This window comes from Capra hircus, chromosome 1 (genome assembly GCF_001704415.2).
Source record: "Capra hircus breed San Clemente chromosome 1, ASM170441v1, whole genome shotgun sequence".
NCBI classification, from domain to species: Eukaryota; Metazoa; Chordata; class Mammalia; order Artiodactyla; family Bovidae; genus Capra; species Capra hircus.
The window spans coordinates 19,187,840-19,209,101 of NC_030808.1; the positions used below are offsets into that span (position 1 = coordinate 19,187,840).

The following is a 21,262-nucleotide window of genomic DNA, read 5'->3' on the forward strand; positions in this document are numbered from 1 at the left end:
GACTGTTATAAGATTTAGTTCCTTCAAGCTTCATCTGAGTAGACATTAAGATGGAAAATGGAAACTGTAATATATTTGATTACTCCGAAGTTGTTTACTTATCAAAGAGGAGGGAACAAATTTCATAGGTAGGCTGGCTGATTCTGAAAGCAGAAAATATGCAAATACTATTACATTCATGTTTACTGATTTGGGTATTGAAAATTTAAACAAATCCCAGATATGACGTAGCCTAGCAGCTCACATTTTATCTAAGACCAATTCATTCAATAAGTCAACCCTTTGTCTTATATCAGGCATTTTGAATTACTGATTACCAAAGTCAGTTACTACCTTCTAGTAACAAATAGCAGTTTCTAATTTAAATTTCTTGGTACAAAATATATCAATAGAAAAATGTTATCATTATATAAATATTCTGAACTGATTATTGCTGTTTCATCTGACAAAATTACAAATCATTCTTTGTCTCTATATCCTTGTTGATTCATTACCTAACCTGATTCATTACCTAATTGAATATGTTTTAGAAACAGCTAAATTTCACTTGAATAGTATGGATTTTCTATGCATCAAACTTTTGACTGTCAAGCTACATGAATGTATCTAAAATTGGCTGTTGACAAAAAAATCTCTCTGGGGAATATTTATGAATATATAAACATTCCACTCTAAGAATGGAGAGGAAAATACATGTGATCCATTTAGAATCCTACAGGATAAGAAATAGCAACCTACATACAATTTTCAAAAGCTGCCCCATTAGCAAAAAATTTCTATTTACATCGTTATGCCTCATGAAGACAATAATAGAAACAATTTTTAAAATGGTTTCAACAAGTAGTTTGCAGATGACATCTCAAATAAATTATAATAAAATTAATCCCAAATTGAATTTCAGGACAGTTGCTTCATCATTGTTTAAATATTTTGGGCATGCAATGTATATTAATATAAACTATTTTGATCACAAAGCAGTTTGTTAATTCACAAGTAGAAAATTCATATTATACAGCTTTTAGACACTCAACCTTTCATGTACAACTGTCTACATTCTTCAGGAAAGTGCCCAGGTTTAGTGAAGAATTAAAAACTAATTATCCTTGTTAAGGCTGAGTTGGCTTGGTTATTATGCTGATTTGGCCAACTGATTGAACTGATCTACCCAAATTGTGATTTTGTTTTTTGAAATTACTATACAGAGAAGAACACTGCCTTTGCCAAAGAGACCCAATCACAGACCCTCGAGTTGACAACAAAGAGTGTGTTCTGCAACATACTTCTGCAAAAATTTCTGAGATTAGTCTTATGGGGGCTCTGAAGCAAGACATGGAAAATGACTACATGGGCCTGAAACTTTATATATCATATTAGACTGGACCAAAATCATCACGTTGCTACCACTTTCCTAGTAGCTCTTAAGTGAAAAGCAAATGAAGGCTGCCCTTAAAGCCCACTGTGTATCTTTCCAGTTTGTTGTTTGGGGATGAATAGCAAGTTGTAATTAGTTGCTATAAAAATACACCACGTCATTAATCTTCATTTTATTCTCTATTTTTTTTTAAACTGAAGTCTGTAGAAAGCCCATGTATTCCTCACATTTACATAAACATTTTTTAAAAATACAGTCATACCTTTCAAAATCTCTGCAAATAGTAAAGTAGTTGATAATCACAGGAGAGAAAAAAAAATTTGAAATATTTTCAGGTATCCTGCCACACACACATGTTGACCTCTTAAGTTAATGCGAGAAATGAAAAATAAAGCACGGCTTAGTTTCATGGTATTTTTTAGGAGAGTTATTACATGGCACTCAAGAATAGCAAAGTAGAGGCAATTTAAAAAGTAGTAAATACTAATCATTTTTAAGCCAATAATCACATTATACACTTTCTATCAATTAGTAAATCTTTAAACTAGTAATAATGAAGTATCTAGAATCACTATACAAATATGTAAATGACAACTAATTTACACAAAATACTCAGTACTTCAAATTATCAAAATCATCAGATATGATATGATTATCTATACTGATTTATATATAAACTAGCTTTCAATATGAAACTCAAAATCTTCGTTTATTCAGCGGACTGTGGAATAAGAATTAGCTTCGAACCCACTACTACACTTTCCAGCCTAATTCTCAGAGCAGAAGATTTACTCAGAGCAGAAGATGTACCTAGACGCATAAACAAGAAAGCTAAAAGTTAAAACTAAAAACTAGATTTTTTTTAGGAAAAAAAAAAAATTGAGAACCAAAATAGAGGCCCTTTGTTAATCTTGACTTTGAGAAAAGAATATACAGCTAGATATAAATTGCCATTGTTTAAATATATAATAAGTCAGGTTGTTTATAAAATAAATCCTACCATGTTTAAAAACTATATCAAATAGCAATATTTATTTTATGATAATTTTAAAATTAAATCAATAGTAACTAAGAAATGCAACAAGTGCAAATTGATCATTCTTTTATATGAAATAGACAAAATAAAAAAGCATTATTCATTTTTATTTAATATAAATTGTATTTCAAATCAAACCATAACTTTTAAATAATTACCTGGTTATCTAATTTATAGCTGCATATGGAAATATAACAGTTGTTCATCTCACAGAAGAATAAAATACTACTGTTATTTCTATGGAAAAAGTCTTATAAATGCACTTTCAAGAAAGTAATTTTTTAATGTTCAAGATTCACTGTATTCATTAAATGACAGAGTACTATCAGCAGTTTACAAAAAAAGTATCTCTTTACTGTTAGCACATACTTTCTCCAGCACAACAAAGGTTGGTGTCTTACGTGTTTCACTGTCTACTTTTGTTATTACAAATTCAAGATCATCCTACGTATACTAATCTTTTATGGCAGAGGTCATTGCAGGTGTGCCAAAATTCAATAATTATATTCTATCTAATGCAGCAATACATTTACCTCATTGCTGGATTTACTATTTAGAACAAAGCATTTTGTTTGAATAATAAAATGCTCAACAAAAATGCCCTGTTATAACATTTCTCGCATTTAAAAGTTGTGGATAAAATACTGCAGCTTTAAAGTGTGCTCTTTTCAACAAGAAGTACATTTTATACTTAATCATTTAATATTTCTTTTAACTAAGGGGGAAGAAAGAATTTTATGTGCCTGTTGCATAATTGAAACTAACCAAAGCACTGTCACACTTAAAACGGTAAAGACCCATAATTTAAATTGACAACTGCAAATGAATTTCACTTTCTCTAAAGAGTGAAGTAGTTTCCAGATTGTAAACTGGAATTGGTTTTTACATTTCCAAGAGATTGGGAAAAATAACAAATAAATCAAATTGTTCAAACTGTTCTTTGCAAATAAACTTAACAAAATATTGAAATATTTTTCTTTTTAGAAGTAATTGCATTCTGAATGTAGTTTTAAAATGTCAACTCAGTGGAAAAATGCATTCAATGTTTTTCAGCCATTGTCTCAAAAGAAAAATTAGCTAATTATTCCATAACAAGCATATACTTTTGAAATATTCAATTACAATTTATAACTATTGCAAAAGAAAGTAAATTTGTGAGCTTTTTCAGTACACAGCTTAATTTTTTCTCAATACTTATGTGCTTCTACCTCAACTCAAAAGTATTTGTCAGTAATTTTGTACAATTGAATTTCTTCTGACCTCACAAACTAACGTATTTGTGCACTTTAAAAGTTTGACATTTTACCGCATTTATTTTCCTATGGCCTTTAGTAGCCAAAAAACCCTACCACAGCAACAGCTAAAATCATTACTTGAAACATTTCTCAATATATTTAAGAGAAATATGCTGTCAATTTCAAATAAGCAAGACAATTAATTAAAAAATAAATGGAAACAGAAGACAATGTTGTGTTATGACAGCTAAGGTTAAGATAAAAATAGAATTCAAAAATAATTTTTAAGCAAGGACCTTGCTGAATAAGCAAGCTATATTATTTTTCCTGCACCTGTCTGATCATAATAAATAATAAAAATGTTCCTGCTTTATTCAAATTTTGAAATATCTATCTTATATATTAATTTCTTTTTCAAGAATACAAAATATTAGATTAAATGAGAATTCAACTGTGATCTCACAAGGAAGTATAGAACTTATCCAGGTAAATATCTATAAATACCAGATATTTATTGGCCTTTCCCAATTATAGCATCTCTGTATTTTAATGTTGACTGATGTAACTTAAAACACTTCATGCCTGAATACAACTAATAGCAAGGTAAATACAGTACCATAACTCACCCCACAGTAATACCAAAAATATTTTATACATACATAAATTATATATGCATACATAAATTGATCTGAAGGATATCAGATGCATTTGCTAATGCTAAAATTTACTTTAAGCTAATGTTCGCTTTTTTCTATGACTCCAATTAGCAATCTTTTTACCATGTAATAAAGAAAAGGTAAGATAAACATAGCGATAAATATATGAAACACATATCTACTAAAACAGCTCTAATTCATGATTCTTTAAAGAATAAATCAGACTCTTATCAATATTTCTTTAAAAAATACGGTTATTTTAAAGTGAAAAATAAAGTTTCATTCTAGATTACCATAGACTAGCATATAAGGGAAAATAGTTCGTATAGTAAGGTTTCTTAAAAAGAAAACAGAGCAACTGAGATCCCACTTTTCTGCTTTTAAATACACTTCTATATGTCTATTTCTAATGTTTAAATATATTGCTGAAAATGGTTATGTAAAATCTGAAGTTGTTTGTATCTGATTACTAAGGTATTTCATTGCAACCTGTGAGTTTAACTCTTAAAACGCTGGAGTATAAAGTAACGCATTGGCTTTCGTGAAAAAATTCATTTATAATAAAATAAAAAGTGACAGTTCTAAAAATCAGATGAAAGTGTCTTTATGATTTCTTTCACACACACAAACACATCATTTTTATCGCAAAACAGCAATTAAATACAAGTATTTAAAGTTATTCAGTCATGTTTATATATATCAAGCACTTCTATTAAAATATTTATTGCAAACACATCAAGGTGTTAATACATTTTTAAAATTATATGAAAAGTTCTAACATTTTTTAGAATCTTAAACACTATGATATTTAAAATATACAAAACATCCTATTTTAAAAATGTTAAACTCATTGTGCACAGAGTGAAACTTCTAGAAAACTTCATTACTTACTGTCCACTGAGTATTACTGACAGAGATGAACATTTTTCAGAATTAATCTGCTAATTATCCTGAAGTGTTTTGAATAACTCTTTCGTACTATATAGTTCTCAGTGTGATTATCCCTACACTGATCTGCTGAGGAAAACAAAACAAAACAAAAATCAGTAAATCTTCTTCTTTAAGATTGTTCTTGTTATAACATATTTTAGGTGGCCACAAGCAGAAACTCATAATTCTCAAAAGCAACAATATGAGGAAAATGTTTTTAAATGCTTGTTTCATATTTACTGTATAAAGTCATTTTGACATGCCTACACAACTGATTATGGCAGCTTTCAGACATGATTTCTAATCAGAAAAAAAAAAAAAAGTTTTTTTTTTTTTGCTCCAGGTTCTTTAGAGAAAGCTTGCCGCTGGGAAGTTGATCTTGGCCAAGTGCCAAAATCATGTGCAAAGGGGCCTCATTAGGGATTCATGGCAGCCTTCAGCACTAACAAAAAATGTGACCCAACAGGCTAAATCAGCGACTAAAATTAAAAAGTAAGAGACAAAGACAACTTACTTAATATTCCTTCCAAAGCAACATTAAACTTCTTTTGGTAATTAAACCCTTGTTAGTCTAATGCAGTGTTCCTCTGTCCTCAAATGATTGTACAATTACTCTTTAAAACTTGTCAATTTCCCTCCTAAATACACTTTCTTTCTGCGGCAGTTTACAAAGATTTTGCTATATAATAAAACCCTATATCCACTATAATCAGTTCAACAGCAGAAAACAAAATCGTCAAAATGCAGACTACAGTATTCCCTTAAGATTTAAACAAACAAACAAAAAATAAGCAAACAAATAAGTACCTTTTAAACTTCTACAGAAGTGAACAGGCACACTCCAAGCTCACATCGCTTGTAATGATTCATTCTCACTGCCCAACTTTTCCCCCAAAAAGTAGATTTGATACGCAGCCTTACCTAGATGTCTTCTGGCTTTCCTGCAGATCAAAAAGTTTCCTGCCTAAGCACACAGATATTCTTTCACAAACCATAAAGGCCCTTTTATGAATCCAACCCTGGAACAGCCTGCCTTCCACAGCACGTTGAGAGCTCAGTGCGTCAGCTCTCAAGATAAAATACACTGCTAATACACAATTAGTGGGAGAGGTTGTCTACTGGAGAATTTATCTTAACGAAAGAAGGAAAAAGAAGCTTTTTTTTCTGCTTTTTTTTTTTTTTTTTCTGGAAAAAGAAGAGAGGGTGCGGTCAGATGTTAGGTTTTGCCTGAGAAAGGGCCCTACACTGCACTAGTACCTAAATACTAGCAGAAGCTGCCTGGGAAGACAGCCAATGGAAGGACTTTGTTTGACCCAGCTGCCAATCTCCCCTGAAGCCGTGCGCCAGACTAAACACTCACACTATTTTAACTGAAATCAGGCTACAGCAGCTGTTTGCTTTCCGGCTCTGAGCTCTGCACCCACCATGGCCTGTGCAGTTCACCCAGTGAGTTCTGCTAGCTGCGTGGCTAAAAATCTGTTCTGGGTTGGGATTTGTCATTGGAGAGCAAAATTTAACCCTATTCCTCGTGGTAAATCTGAACTGTGTGATGCTCAGCCTTTGCATCTGGTAATTCAGAATAATTTTACGATCTATTTAAAGAAGAGTGACATTTTCTTTCACAGAAGAAAAGATTTGAAGGTTACAAAGATTCATATTTTCTTTGAATTTCTAACCTAAATTCTTCAGATGTTTTCAAATAACACTAAGATAACTCTTGTGCATGGCAAGAACAAGACCCTTACCAAGCACTTCTAAGAACAAAGATGGTACCTATTCAATCCAATCCAAACTTCTTTAGCCCTACCAAGATGGAAAGTTGGTAGAATGGGCACAGAGACTCAAATCATTCTGAAAGTTAGTTCTTACTACTTAAGACTCCTCCAGAAGCAGCATCCTAGCACAAAAGTAATTTGTGTTCCTTATATGAAAAAGTACCAAGTGATCCCATTTATCTTTCGTAAATTTCTAACCTTAGTTAGCCATTAGGCTGAATGTGAAAATTAATTATGAATTGTATAAGATTAAAATATGCCCATTGGTAGCCTGAAGTGAAAAGGAAACTAAAGAGAAGTTAGTCAGGAGAAGCACAGTTTAAATAATAATAAGAATTATCTGATGTAACAGGAAGAAAAGATCTGATAACTAAGAGTTATTGCACACAAGATAGCAGCCAAACATTACATATACACAGAAAATAAGTCAGGAAGTCATTCAACATGTGGAAGAGAGAAAGACATGGACAGGAGTGCGATAACATGGACTATAATCAAGTTATTCTTATTCCTGACCAAATTCCTAATTATGGAAAACCATGGTGAGAGAGGACAGCATCTTTTCACTTAGGGATCTTAATTTCTGTTGTTGCTCAGGGGTAGAAGAATGTCTCTTTGTTTACAGGCAAATAGCCCCAGTAAAACTTTAATTTTTTTTAATGTAACTAATTCGGTTCACAGTGTAGTCAGAAGATAACCAAAAAAGAAATATTTCTGATATACTGCAAAAGTACTACCAGGGGTAGTTTTGCAAAGTTGTTCCTCATACTTTAATAGAAAGTATACTTTGTTGCTGTTTCTGACGCAAAATAATATTTCTGTTTCCTTATTTTAGAAACAAGAGATGGAAGTTACAAAAAGTAGTGAAGATGGTTCTAAAGAGGCTGAACTATTAGGTTTGATGGGTACAGGTAAACTGAAAGACCCAATTCATTAAAAATGCATGTAGAGATAATACTGCATAACAAATGAGTTACTGTCTCATTCTGAAAGGACTACGTGCATTAACCTGGAAGATTTGCTTTGGATCTGGCTTCCTACATAGCGGAGTAAAATTGGTTGCTCAGAATTTTCATGGAATCAGACAAAATGTAGGAAAATGTGTGTGTGTGTGTGTGTGTGTGTGTGTGTGTGTGTGTGTGTGTGTGTGCGCGTGTGCCTCTCTTTCAATCCACAAAAATATTCAACGTTTCTCTGAATGGTCTATTACAATCTACCAAGAAAATATCATACAAATTACACAACTACATGTACTTCTGCAGTAGCTTAAGAAATAAATGTCAGCTTTTTAAGTCATCCAGTTTGTGGCATATTTTATCACAGCCTGAGAAATCTAATATAACGTTTAAGTTAAAAGGAGTGAAAACTTATCTTATTGTTGACTACTTGATTACAATTTGTGTCTATACTCTGGTGTTTGATTTTGCATGATAGTTCTGATCCATGGATAATTTACAATCGAGGCACGGTACGAGACAAAAATTTCATATCAAGAGTTGGAATTATCAAAGGTTAGTCTTTGTAAGGGGAAAGTTCAAATAAATTCTACAAAGAGAATAGACTCTAAAGGAAGAAGAAAAAGAAATGTGGGTGCCTTCTAAGAAAGTTTGGATAAAGGTAAAGGAGGTGAGATTGAAAATAATCAAAGATAAAATAAGTCAAGGCAGTAATCAAAATATCCCCAAGGGAAACCATATTTGCCCAGATAATTAAGAATGGACTCTCCACCTACATAAAGCTGGAAGGAGCAAGATCATGGTAGGAAATGGATTAAAATAGGAACACTTTTGCTGCTGCATCAGGCTGAATTCTAAAACAGCCCTAAGATTCTCACTCCCTGGTATACCACTATATACTACTCCCGAAGTTGGGCAGACCCATGAATATGATAATTTAGTTGTTTTGTTCATTAGGTTATCAACTTCCATGTAAGAATCAATGAGATCTCCATACAGAGTGAGAAGAATGAAGATACTAATCAGGAAGTAATACACCAGATCAGAAGAGGTAAGGAAAAGACAATTGAAGTTACCAGTGCAATGAGATGATGGTTTACCCATCAGTTGGCATGTGATGTTAGCATTCATTCATCTTTTGAATCATCTGTCCTCTCAAAAATTCTAATTAATGTCAACTCTGCAGGGGCAGTAGGCTAACTGTTGTGTGGGATTAAAAAATAATAATAACAGCACTCAATCTCATGTTTCCAATAGTCTAGTTAGCAAACTGAAAGCCAAACAGTCAGTTCTGAGGAAAATAGCACTGTGTTTGCCGAGCATGTCAGAATGCCAAAGCATTAGGTAATGTCAAGTGATTTAGTAAAATTAGATAGAATATTAGGACAACATTGATAATTATCACATATTCAAGTATTAATAATAAACAGGTTGCTCTATTATAAAATATGATACATTTTTGTCACCCTACAACTTCTTAATATCATTGTCTTAAAGTGCCTGGAGACATCATTATTTGTGTGAAATTATAATTGTTAGTCTCTCCTGTCATTTTTAGTAAGCAGTTCCGTTATTTCCCACGCTACTGCTAAGTCGCTTCAGTCGTGTCCGACTTTGTGTGACCCCATAGATGGCAGCCCACCAGGCTCCCCCATCCCTGGGATTCTCCAGGCAAGAACACTGGAGTGGGCTGTCATTTCCTTCTCCAATGCATGAAAGTGAAAAGTGAAAGTGAAGTCACTCAGTCGTGTCCGACTCTTAGCGACTCCATGGACTGCAGCCCACCAGGCTCCTCCGTCCATAAGATTTTCCAGGCAAGAGTATTGGAGTGGGGTGCCATTGCCTTCTCCATTTCCCCTGCTAACTGAGACCAAAAAGACCACATATCTCTTTAAAACTTAACAATTAAAAAATAAAATCCAAGACATCAATGTTGTGCACAAAAGTCCATTATTACACCAAAGTAAACTGTGAACCACACTATAGTGGCTTCAGATTTAAGCAAGATATAGTAAAAATACAAAAGCATTTTGAATATGTTTCCTAATGAGAATACCCCTAAAATAAATGTTAAATGTAAACTGAATGTGATCAGGTAACGGAATAATTCAAGTTCTTATAAAGAAAATAATCCTAAATGACCAAGAAAAATCATATGCAAAGTTTTAAAATAATACCTGACACAACATACAATTATCAAAATAGAAAAGTAAGTTAACACTTGGGGTAACAAATGATGATACACATGGACACACAGCATACATATAAACAGAAAAAAAAATTTAAGTAATGGAATGATTTTAAAACAGACTTCACTTTGTAAGTTTTTTTTTTAACCATTCCTGCTTCATTCCATTTTTTAGATTTATAATCTGTTTTTGAGACTTTTCATATTTTATAGTTTCAGAAGGATTAAGAACAATCTAAATACATACAAGGAGCAATAGATAACATGACTAGTCCTATATCTATAAATAAGTTGAATTAATAACTAATAGCTTTTCTCCAAAGAAATCACCAGACACAAACAGTTTCACAAGCGATTTCTAACAAACGTTAAAGGAAGAAGTAACATCATTTCCCCACATTTTATTTTTTTAAGCAGAACACTACGTAACTCATTCAATGAGCCTGGCATTATTTTAATGCTAAAATTAGATATGAGAAAAAAATCACAGACTTTTATCTCTCTTGAATATAAACACAAAGTAAAAACTCACTAAAATATTAACAAGTGAAATTCAACAATGTATTAAAATAATAACACTGCAACGAAATGATATTTATTTCAAGTATGCAAGGCTGTTTCAACATCTGAAAAATCAATCAATGTAATCTACCATATCAACAGACTAAAGGAGGTAAATCATGCTGCCGCTGCTGCTGAGTCGCTTCAGTCCTGTCAGACTCTGTGCAACCCTATAGACGGCAGCCTACCAGGTTCCCCCATCCCTGGGATTCTTCAGGCAAGAACACTGGAGTGGGTTGCCATTTCCTTCTCCAATGAAAGAAAGTGAAAAGTGAAAGTGAAGTCCATCAGTCGTGTCCGACTCTTAGCAACCCCATGGACAGCAGCCTACCAGCCTCCTCTGTCCATGGGATTTTCCAGGCAAGAGACTGGCCTGGGCCGCCATTGCCTTCTCCAGTAAATCATGTGATCATATTAATTGACACAGAAGAAATAGCATTTAACAAAATCCAACACTCAATCATAGTAAAAATTATTCAGCAAGCTAGGAATAGAGGGGGGATTTCTCCAAATAGGTGAAGGACATCTACAAAACCCTACAGTTAACACAATCAAAAGTGAGTAGCCAGATACTTTCGCTCTAAGACCAGGAACAAGGCAAGCATGTTCCCTGGCACCATTCCTATTTAGCATCACATAGGAAGCCATAGCTGACGCCATAAGACAACATGAGAGAAAAAAAAAAAAGATAAATATGGGAAAAAATAAAACTGTCTCTATTAATTGGTGATAAGATTGTCTAGGAAAATTGCAAGCAATTTTTTAAAATAAAAAAGCAACTAGAGCAAGATTTCAGGGCACAAAATTGATATATAAAATCCAACTGCCAGTTAGCAAATGAATAAGTTCTGGGGTTCTAATGTACAGCATTATGATTATAGTAAACACCACTATATTGTACACATGAAAATTGCTAAGAAAATAGATCTTAAATGTTCTCAGCACAAAAATGACGTGATAATCATATCACATAATGAAGTGTTAAATAATACTATTGTAGGGCTTTCCGTGGCCCAAACTGTAAAGAATCCACCTGCAATGTAGGAGACCCTGATTTCATCCCTGGGTCAGAAAGATCCCCTGGAGAAGGGAATGGCAACCCATTCCAGTATTCTTGCCTGGAGAATTCCATGGACAGAGGAGCCTGGCAGGCTACAGTTCATGGGGTGGCAAGACTCAGACATGACTGAGTGACTCTCACTAACTAACAGTAGTAATCAGATTGCAATATGCAAGTGTGTCAGATCAGCTACGTGGGGTGCCAGCCTGCATTCTAAGTGGCTTCAATAGCGTCCGACTTTTTGTGACCCTGTACCTATGTATAAATCTAACAAAATATGTACAATACATATTTATGTGGAAAACTACAAATTGCTGGTGATGAAAAAAAGGACAATCTAAATATATGTATGCTTTTGCTCTGTTAGGGGAGGACCCAGTATGCAATGTCTCCAGTAGAGATGAACACATATATCACCCAGATCTTCATTTCTAATACCATTCTCCAATAAAATGGACTAGGGCTCCTTGGAGAATTGTCTGATCCCAGGACTCAGCAAAATGGGCCTGAAGCTTCTTATAGTGCCAAAAAGTAAGTGCCAGAAATAAAAATAAAAAATAATGGTGAAGATACATTAAAGGGATACAGGAGCCAACTGAAAGAGGTCTCAAGGGCCAAAATTGAAGCAATTTAAACAAAAAAATACATAAAGTAGTATTGGACTACAACCCAAAGTATCAATACAAAATAAATATCCATGAATACAAAATTAATATCCATGAATAAATATCCATGAATATGCATATACATGAAATATCCATAAATACTGATATAAATTAATAGCTATGTATTCCATACTTAAGGAGGTGGAGCAAATCTGCCAATTCCTTAAGTGTGGGCTGAGCATAGTGACTTCTTAGTAACTATGAAGTAACTTCCTTCCAAAGAGCACAATATAGAAAGAGAGAAAAAAATAGTTTACAGTGGAGAAAGCTGACAAACACTTCTGCAAGCCGAGTGATCAAAGAGTAATATCAACACTGATGTTATTTAAAAACATTTAATTTTTATATTATGTAATGAAAATGGTAATTCACCCTGGCGATTCTTCCTTCTCAAAATGTACACTTCAATCTAACAAAAACATTAGACAAATTCAAGTTGAGAGATTTCCTATGGAACAATTGATCAGTAAACCTCAAAATTTTCAAGTTCCCATTTTTTAGATTTATAAATCAGCTTTTCAAGGCTTTTCATATTTTATCAAATTTATTTTATACTTTCAGAAGGATTAAGAATGATCTTAATACACACAAAGAAAAGTAGTAACATGACTAGCTCTGTGTCACTAGAAAAAAGTCGGAGAAATTGTCACAACCAAGAATAGTATAAAGAAACACGACTCTTAATAGAATGTGGGGTCCTGAATGGGATTCTGGAACAAAAAAGAAAGGGCATATGGGAAAATCTAAGGTAATCTGAAAAAGTATGGACTCCCTGGTGGTTCAGATGGTAAAGAAACTGCCTGCAATTCAGGAAACCCAGGTGTGATCCCTGGGTTGGGACGATACCCTGGAGGAGAGCATGGCAACCCACTCCAGTATTCTTGCCTGGAGAATTTTTGGGACAGAGGAGCTACATGGGGCCCATGGGGTCCCAAAAAGTTGGACATGACTGAGCAACTAAATTTTATTTTATTTTTTTTGGTAGGAAGTAATGTATTGACAAAAGAGAAAGAAGAGAGTGAAAAAGTTGGCTTAAAGCTCAACATTCAGAAAATGAAGAGCATGGCATCCAGTCCCGTCACTTCATGGCAAATAGACGGAGAAACAGTGGAAACAGTGGCAGACTTTATTTTTCTGGGCTCCAAAATCACTGCGGATGGTGACTGCAGCCATGAAATTAAAAGACGCTTGCTTCTAGGAAGGAAAGTCATGACCAACCTGGACAGCATATTAAAAAGCAGAGACATTACTTTGCCAACAAAGGTCCATCTAGTCAAGGCTATGGTTTTTCCAGTGGTCATGTATGGATGTGAGAGATGGACTATAAAGAAAGCTGAGCACAGAAGAATTGATGCTTTTGAACTGTGGTGTTGGAGAAGACTCTTGAGAGTCCATTGGACTGCAAGGAAATCCAACCAGTCCATCCTAAAGGAGATTAGTCCTGAGTGTTCATTGGAATGACTGGTGTTAAAGCTGAAACTCCAGTACTTTGGCCACCTGATGCAGAGAGCTGACTCATTTGAAAAGACCCTGATGCTGGGAAAGATTGAGGGCAGGAGTAGAAGGGGAGGACAGAGGATGAGATGGTTGGATGGCATCACCAACACAATGAACGTGGATTTGGGTGGACTCTGGGAGTTGGTGATAGACACGACTGAGCAACTGGACTGATCTGAATGTATTGACTGTGTTTGATCAATTGTAACAAATATGTCATACTACTGTAAGGGGAAACTAGGTGAGGGGTAGGTATTCAGAAAAGCTTTGTACCAACTTTATGATAATTTTGTAGATATAAAATTGTTATACAGTTAAAAGTTTATTAAAATGTGCATTATAGAAACATTTTAAATAGGAAAAATTACTAAATATTTCATGATATGTTACCAATAATTTCTTAGGTGTGAGACCAATATCCAGAAAGCAGTTTAGGGGAAATTTGTATTAAAGTGTTAAATCTACTCAGTTTGTTTCCATTACATTGTTTCCCCAATATTTTTTTTCTTCCCATATTAATGATTTTGCTTTTAACTCTTTAAGTTTGTTATTCAAGATTTGCTCCTTAGCTACTTTTTTCTTTTCTCACTCTACTCAGAAATCTAATTGACTTTTACAGATAAGTTGATAACCTCTAAATTTTCATCACAAACACCTCTATATAGTGTTCCATATCCCATTTTTGAAATATCTATTGGCATCCCATATTCATTCTTAAAACCATATTTATTCTTTTCCTCTAAACTGCTCCTACTCTGCTGAACAGCCAACCATGATCACATGGTAGATGGCTAAAGTCAGAAGAGATTTCATGGTAGTTCAACAGTTTCTGAGTAAAACATTGGGAAAAGTGGGAAAACATGAAATATAAAAATATAACTAAAGAAAACATTTCATCAACAACAATAAAGAAACTTTAGTAGGAAGATCAAAAAGATTTATTTTGTTCTAGGAAAGAAAAAGAAAGAAATCATGAAAGAGAAATTGATCTCCAAAAATAATTAAAAATAAAATTATAGTTCATGAATAAAGTTCCTTAACTATAAGAACATTAAAAAAACACAAAGATATCAAAGATAGAACTTTCTCAAACTTAATGCTGAATTAAAAAATACCCCATGTGTTTAGCAAAATTAATGGAAGAGACTACAGACTTAGATCACTCTAGCAAAGAAAAATTTTAATTACAATTTTAAAGGACAAATCTTTGTTGTTGTTGTTACTATTCATGCTAAGTCCACACAAAATGCTGCAATCCCATGGACTGCAGCATGCCACGCTTCCTTTTGCTTCACTAGCTCCCAAGTTTGCTCAAACTCATGTACACTGAGTTGGTGATGCCATTCATCCATTTCATCCTCTATTGCCCCCTTCTCCTCCTATCCTCAATCTTTCTCAGCATTACGGTCTTTTCCAATGAAGCCAAAGGTCTTTTGGGTTCTTCATATCAGGTGGCCATAGTATTGGATCTTTAACATCAATCCTTCCAATGAATATCAGGATTGATATCTTTTAGGATTGACTGGTTTGATCTCTTTGCTATTCAAAGGACTCTCGAGAGTCTTATTCAGTACCACAGTTTGAAACCATCAGTTCTTCAGTGCTCAGCCTTCTTTATGGTCCAATTTTCTTATCCATACATGACTACTGGAAAAACCACAGCTCTGACTATATGGACCTTTCATCAGCAAAGTTATGTCTCTGCTTTTTAGTATGCTGCCTACATTTGTCATAGCTTTTCTTTAGAGGAGCAAGTATCCTTTTTACCTGTGTGGCTGCAATCACCATCCTCAGTGATTCTGGAGCCCAAAAAGATAAAAGATATTACTGTTTTCACTTTTCCCCATCTATTTGCCATGAAATGATGGGACCTGGTGCCATGATTTACATTTTCTGAATGTTGAGTTTTAAGCCAGTTTTTTCACCTCCTCTTTCACCCTCATCAAGAAGCCCTTTTGTACTGCTTCACTTTCTGCCATTAGGGTGATATCATCTGTGTATCTGAGGTTGTTATTTCTCCCCACAATCTTGATTCCAGCTTGTGAGTCATCCAGCCCCAGTATTTCACATGATGTACTCTGCATATAAGTTAAATAAGCAGGGTGTCAGTATACAGCTGTGATGCATTCCTTTCCCAATTTGGAACCAGTCCATTGTTTCATGTCTGGTTCTAACTGTTGCTTCTTGATGTGCATACAGGTTTCTCAGGAGACAAGTGAGGTGGTTTGGTACTCTTATCTCTTTAACATTTTTTCCACAGTTTATTTTGATCCAAAAAGTCAAAGGTTTTAGTGTAGTCAATGAAGCAGGTGTTTTTTTGTCTTTTTTTTTTTTTTTTCTGGAGTTCTCTTCCTTTTTCTACGGTCCAATGGATGTTGGCAATTTGATCTATAGTTCCTCTGCCTTTTTTAAATCCAGGTAATGCAAAGAATGTTAACTTTCAGATGTACAACCCAGATTTAGAAAAGGACAAGTCTTACCACTATCAGAATTTAAAAAATAAATGTGTGCATTTATCCACATAGGAATAAAAATGGTCTGTCCACATTATTTCTTTAAAAAATGAAAAATTAATAATATCTATGTGTCCCTGGTAGCTCAGACAGTAACGAATCTGCCTGCCAATGCAAAAGACCTGGGTTAGAATCCTGGTTCAGAATATCCCCTGAAGAAGGGAATGACAATCCACTCCAGTACTCTTTGCTTGGAGAATTCCATGGACAGAGGAGACTGGCAGGCTATATAGTCTATGAGGTTGCAAAGAGTCAGACATGACTGAGCAACTTTCACTCACTCACTCAATATAAGAGTATAATAATTCTTGAATGAAAGAATTTAATTCCAACTATAGAGATATTATTAAAATGAAAATTTCTTCTTACTCTGCATTTCACTGATTTCAGTTCTATAAGCCAGTAACATTCCTTATTGTTTAAATAGTGTAGAGTTTATTTTTCTTTACTATAACATAGCAAGTATTATAGGCTAGCCAGATTTCATCTCATGCATAAAGGCAACAGAAAAACATCTTAAATGATCAAAAATTATGAGGTTTTATTATTCTTTATAAAACTACATAAGATATTCCAGCTGACTAACTGTTGGATCAAAATTCAGTGTCCACCAATGGATGAATGGATAAAGAAACAGACACACAATACATAATGTAATATTAATCATCCTTTAAAAAAGGAAATCTTGCTATTTGTGAAAATGTGTATGAATTTGGAGGACATTATTCTAAGTGAAATAAACCAGAAACAGAAAGACACATATTGTGTGATCTCATTTATATGTGGAATCTAAAAAAAGTCCAACTTAGTAAAACAGCAAGTAGAATAGTGGTTTGCAGGGGCAGAGGAGGTAGGACAAATGGGAGATGCTGATCGAAGAGTATAAACTTTGAGCTGTAACATGAATAAACTCTAGATATCTAATGTACAACATGGTAACTATTCTTAGTTTTACTGTATAACATATCTGAAATTTTCTAGTGGAGTAAATCTTAAGTGTTCTCACCACACACACACACACACACACACACACAATTATGTGAAGCAATGGATATACTAACTAGCTTGACTGAGTGTGATAAACATTACATAAGGTATACTTACATCAAAACACCATGTTTTATACCTAAATATATATAGTTTTAAACTTGTTAATCATACCTCAATAAAGCTGAAAAAACAAAAATATGTTTAAAAAATAATTTAGTATAGAGGACTTTCTTACTCATGATGGACCCAAAACTGCATCTTGATTCAGAAATCTTCCTTAAGTTTTTGTACTCCATTTTCTTCTTTTTCCCCTATACTAAGAAATAGATATGTCATGCTGCATTCTTCATAACACAATGTTTGATGATGCCTTAAAGCAATAGTGATATGTTCTACTCCAATACTTGCTAATGATAATCACTTACAAATCTGTGATATTCTCTGGATGCATGGCGCTGGAGTGACTTTCAGGAGATACACCACATCCAAGGGCAAAGGAGAAACCCAGAAAGACAGTAAGAGGGGCAAAATGATGTTTAGAATCAAACTCCATACCTACCAGAGACGTTCAGAGGGCTCAAACAAATCTTGGGTGCAAAAGGACCCAGAGACCCAACAGAGACTGACAGAAATGTGTTTGAGTGTATCCTGCAGGGTATGGGTCAGCAGTGGACTGCTGCAGGGGCAGAGGCTCTAGGTGTAGTAGACCTGGGTATGGCATAAGCCCTCTTGGAAGGTTAACCTCACCAAAGAGCCACCAAAACTTACACAGGATTGGGGAAACAGACTCTTGGAGAACACAAACAAAACCTTGTGTGCACCAGGACCCAGGAGAAAGGAGCAGTGACCCCACAAGAGACTGACCCAGACTTGCCCGTGAGTGTCCAGGAGACTCTGGCAGAAATGTGAGTTGGTTTGTCATATATAGCTTTTATATGTTGAGGTATGCTCCTTCTATTCCTGCTTTCTGGAGAGGTTTTTTTTTTTTTTTTTTTTAAATCATAAATGGATGTTTAATTTTGTCAAAGGCTTTCTCTGTATCTATTGAGATAATCATATGGCTTTTATTTTTCAATTTGTTAATGTGGTGAATTTCATTGAGTGATTTGTGGATATTGAAGAATCCTTGCATCCCTGGGATAAAGCCCACTTGGTCGTGGTGTATGATCTTTTTAATGTGTTGTTGGATTCTGATTGCTAGAATTTTGTTAAGGATTTTTGCATCTATGTTTATCAGTGATATTGGCCTGTAGTTTTCTTTTTTTGTGGCATCTTTGTCAGGGTTTGGTATTAGGGTGATGGTGGCCTCATAGAATGAGTTTGGAAGTTTACCTTCCTCTGCAATTTTCTGGAAGAGTTTGAGTAGGATAGGTATTAGCTCTTCTTGAAATTTTTGGTAGAATTCAGCTGTGAAGCCATCTGGACCTGGGCTTTTGTTTGCTGGACAATCTATGATTACAGTTTCAATTTCTGTGCTTGTGATGGGTCTGTTAAGATTTTCTGTTTCTTCCTGGTTCAGTTTTGGAAAGTTGTACTTTTCTAAGAATTTGTCCATTTCTTCCACGTTGTCCATTTTATTGGCATATAATTGCTGATAGTAGTCTCTTATGATCCTTTGTATTTCTGTGTTGTCTGTTGTACTTTCTCCATTTTCATTTCTAATGTTATTGATTTGATTTTTCTCCCTTTGTTTCTTGATGAGTCTGGCTAATGGTTTGTCAATTTTATTTATCCTTTCAAAGAACCAGCTTTTGGCTTTGTTGATTTTTGCTATGGTCTCTTTCATTTCTTTTGCATTTATTTCTGCCCTAATTTTTAAGATTTCTTTCCTTGTACTAACCCTGGGGTTCTCCATTTCTTCCTTTTCTAGTTGCTTTAGGTGTAGAGTTAGGTTATCTATCTGACTTTTTTCTTGTTTCTTGAGGTATGCCTGTATTGCTGTGAACTTTCCCCTTAGCACTGCTTTTATAGTGTCCCACAGGTTTGGGGGTGTTGTGTTTTCATTTTCATTCATTTCTATGCATATTTTGATTTATTTTTTGATTTCTTCTGTGATTTGTTGGTCATTCAGAAGCGTGTTGTTCAGCCTCCATATGTTGGAATTTTTAATAGTTTTTCTCCTGTAATTGAGATCTAATCTTAATGCATTGTGGTCAGAAAAGATGCTTGGAATGATTTCAATTTTTTTGAATTTATCAAGGCTAGATTTTTGGCCCAGGATGTGATCTATCCTGGAGAAGGTTCTGTGAACACTTGAGAAAAAGGTGAAATTCATTGTTTGGGGTGAAATGTCCTAGATATCAATTAGGTCTAACTGGTCTATTGTATCATTTAAAGTTTGTGTTTCTTTGCTAATTTTCTGTTTAGTTGATCTGTCCATAGGTGCGAGTGGGATATTAAAGTCTCCCACTATTATTGTATTATTGTTAATTTCCCCTTTCATACTTTAGCATTTGTCTTTCATATTGTGGTGCTCCTATGTTGGGTGCATATATATTTATAATTGCTATATCTTCTTCTTGGATTGACCCTTTGATCATTATGTAGTGGCCTTCTTTGTCTCTTTTCACAGCCTTTGTTTTAAAGTCTATTTTATCTGATATGAGTATTGTTACTCCTGCTTTCTTTTGGTCTCTATTTGCATGGAATATCTTTTTCCAGCCCTTCACTTTCAGTCTATATGTGTCCCTTGATTTGAAGTGGGTCTCTTGTAGACAACATATATAGGGGTCTTGTTTTTGTATCCATTCAGCCAGTCTTTGTCTTTTGGTTGGGGCATTCAACCCATTTATGTTTAGGGTAATTATTGATAAGTATGATCCCGTTGCCATTTACTTTATTGTTTTGGGTTCGGGTTTATACACCCTTTTTGTGTTTCCTGTCTAGAGAATATCCTTTAGCATTTGTTGGAGAGCTGGTTTGGTGGTGCTGAATTCTCTCAGCTTTTGCTTGTCTGTAACGCTTTTGATTTCTCCTTCATATTTGAATGAGATCCTTACTGGGTACAGTAATCTGGGCTGTAGGTTATTTTCTTTCATCACTTTAAGTATGTCTTGCCATTCCCTCCTGGCCTGAAGAGTTTCTATTGAAAGATCAGCTGTTATCCTTATGAGAATCCCCTTGTGTGTTATTTGTTGTTTTTCCCTTGCTGCTTTTAATATTTATTCTTTGTGTTTGATCTTCGTTAATTTGATTAATATGTGTCTTGGGGTGTTTTGCCTTGGGTTTATCCTGTTTGGGACTCTCCACAGCAAACATTATCCTCAATGGTGAAAAATTGAAAGCATTTCCCCTAAAGTCAGGAACAAGACAAAGGAGCCCACTTTCACCACTACTATTCAACATAGTTCTAGAAGTTTTGGCCACAGCAATCAGAGCAGAAAAAAAAAATAAAAGGAATCCAAATTGGAAAAGAAGAAGTAAAACTCTCACTGTTTGCAGATGACATGATCCTCTACATAGAAAACCCTAAAGACCCCACAAGAAAATTACTAGAGCTAATCAATGAATATAGTAAAGTTGCAGGATATAAAATCAACACACAGAAATCCCTTGCATTCCTATACACTAATAATGAGAAAGTAGAAAAAGAAATTAAGGAAGCAATTCTATTCACCGTTGCAACCAAAAGAATAAAATACTTAGGAATATATCTACCTAAAGAAACCGCTGCTGCTGCTGCTGCTGCTGCTGCTGCTAAGTCGCTTCAGTCATGTCCGACTCTGTGCGACCCCGTACACGGCAGCCCACCAGGCTCTGCCATTCCTGGGATTCTCCAGGCAAGAACACTGGAGTGGGTTGCCATTTCCTTTTCCAATGCATGAAAGT

General features: G+C 34.5%; 1 long non-coding RNA gene across 5 annotated transcripts in view; it reads right to left on the bottom strand.

The window, feature by feature from the left end:
* LOC102176916 overlaps window positions 1-21,262 on the bottom strand; it is a 673,837-nt gene that overhangs the window by 209,710 nt on the left and 442,865 nt on the right. The window contains exon 1 of one of the 5 annotated variants that reach the window (XR_001918472.1): window positions 6,151-8,032. The exons of 3 other annotated variants lie outside the window; for them this stretch is intronic. This is a non-coding gene — a long non-coding RNA (uncharacterized LOC102176916). Of the gene's footprint in view, window positions 1-6,150; window positions 8,033-21,262 lie in introns of those variants that run through there. One more of the 5 variants, XR_001918469.1, reaches the window with a different exon arrangement.